General features: G+C 36.2%; 1 protein-coding gene across 1 annotated transcript in view; it reads right to left on the reverse strand.

The window, feature by feature from the left end:
- Window positions 1–2,404, reverse strand: part of LOC106868957 (anoctamin-7) — a 300,499-nt gene that overhangs the window by 129,316 nt on the left and 168,779 nt on the right. The window lies entirely within an intron of this gene.

Below are 2,404 nucleotides of genomic sequence, written 5' to 3' on the forward strand. Positions count from 1 at the left end.
TATATATATATATATATATATATATATATATATATATATACACACACACACACACACATTTAAAGGACACAATACATGTTTTTAAGTGCGACTAATAGTGTCATATGTTGAGAAATATTTCAAACATATTCATCAGACACAAACCACATATTATAACGAACTAAATTTTCTTAGTTCGTTATGATATGTGGTCTGTGCCTGAAGAATATGTTACAGATATTTCTCAATATATAACACTATTAGTAGCACTTAAAAACATGTATTGTGTCCTTTAGATAAATAATGGAGTACTTTTTGGGGAGGATTTTCTATCATGGAACAGTACATTATATATATATATATATATATCTCAGTGATTAAAGCAACTTATCTACATAAGGAAACAAACTGTTTTTTGCTATCCACTCATAATGAAATTTCTGATAGCAAAGTCACAAAAAAGTGGAACATTAACTTTTAGCACACTGCCCTGTTATTACAGGAGAGAAAACTCATACGGTAACACGATGCACCTACAGAGTGCTAAAGGTTAGCTTTATTTATTGAGGTATTGGCATGTGTGTATATCGCTATGAATGAGTGTGTGTGTGTATAAAAAATAAAGTAAAGTAAACCCTATGGACATTACTGTCTCAAGTCCAAGGAGGGTTCATAGGGCCAGTTACCCAGTTTCTGTGGCGTACAAGTGGCTGAGACCACAACATCCACCCTGAATGTGACACCAGTGTTTTTGCTCAAGAATACACTGCACTCCCTGGTCCAGGAACTGAGGCCATGGTTTTATTTTATGAGTGCAACCATCTTAACCACTAGGCTATGCATCTCCATGTGTGTGAAGTGTATGTATGTATACATAAATGTGTGTGTGTGTGTCTATATATATTGGGTTGTCCGGAAAGTTCGTGCTGATTTACCTTTCAACTTATTTGCCATGAAACCACCTCAATTCTGGGAAGAGGGTATTTTCAAGTTAAAGGAGAGATGGAGACACATTGTGCAACAAAATGGTTCATATTTGGTTGATTAAAAATGTAATGGCAAGTATTTATTGACCTTTTTCTTTCCTTTAAAAATCGGCATGAACTTTCTGGACAACCCAATACTTATATGTATGGATGTGTGTGTGTGTGTGTGTGTGTGTGTGTGTGGTGTATATATGTGTATGTGTATATATAGTGTATGTTTATGTGTGTATATATATATATATATATATATATATCTGTGTGTGTGTGCATATATAATGTGTGTATATATATATATATATATATATATATATAATGTGTGTATGTATGTCTAGATACAAGTGTGCTGATGGACGGGACAGGTGGGGTATAAAAATTCATTTAAAAACATCAAGGAGCTGACCAAGTGGAGGTGGGACGTGTGTTTTGTTTTGTCTTTAAAGGGCCATCCCCAAGCCCACCCCCTTGTGGGCTGCACAGGAGGTGGGTGGGTGGGGGAGCAAGGGGAAACAAAAACAATCAAAAACAAACAAAAAAATTGGGTAAGTGATGGGGGTGTGAGAAAGAAAGAACAAAAGAAATGCCAGCACCATCCAACCTAATTGTCAGGTCTTCGTTAACTTTCAGCCAAATTATGAGATCAACCACCAGCATGGTATCAGATCAGTAATAACACAGACAAGGTGTAGTAGTAGTGGTGGTGGTGGTGGTGGTTTGGTCTACAGTGATTGCAGACTGAGAAAGAGCAGGAGTGGGGTATGGGTCTAATTTGGAAAAGGACCACAGTAAAAACAAAACATGAAAAATGGGTCCTTCAAACATTGTATGCATCACCATCATCGTCAATACCACCACCACCACCACCACCAACCATCATGATCATCAATACCATCGCCATCATCACCACCACCATCATCATCATCATCGTCATCATCAACTAACACCATTACCAATTATCATCATCATTTCACACATGACCAGAACCTTTCCATACAACCTTACAGATTAATTAATGTCATATTTTCTATTCTTCAATACACACACACACTTATATATACATATATATATAGAGAGAGAGGTTATGAGCGGTAATGGTGTCAATAAGACCCAAAGGTGTCAGGTAATGCTGAGTAAGTGCTATGGACAGACCAGAGTTAAGCTCCAGGTTCGGTGATTATGCGAATGAGAAGTTCAACGTAGGTCATATATCAGCGTGTGTATATATAAAATTTTTTTTTTTCAGAATGAGATAAAAAAACCAAGGCTATGAAGATTTTAGAACATTTATAAATAGGTCTTACAGCTGTTTCCAGGATATTTATTATATCCCTTCATCAGAGACGGTGTGAGAAAATGGTTAAGCAATAGTTATTCTAGATAAGATATGAAATACAGAGTGAAGTGGAGGAATGAAAATAGATGTGAGATATGCACGGATATTG

The sequence above is a fragment of the Octopus bimaculoides genome, chromosome 26 (genome assembly GCF_001194135.2).
Source record: "Octopus bimaculoides isolate UCB-OBI-ISO-001 chromosome 26, ASM119413v2, whole genome shotgun sequence".
Lineage (NCBI taxonomy): Eukaryota > Metazoa > Mollusca > Cephalopoda > Octopoda > Octopodidae > Octopus > Octopus bimaculoides.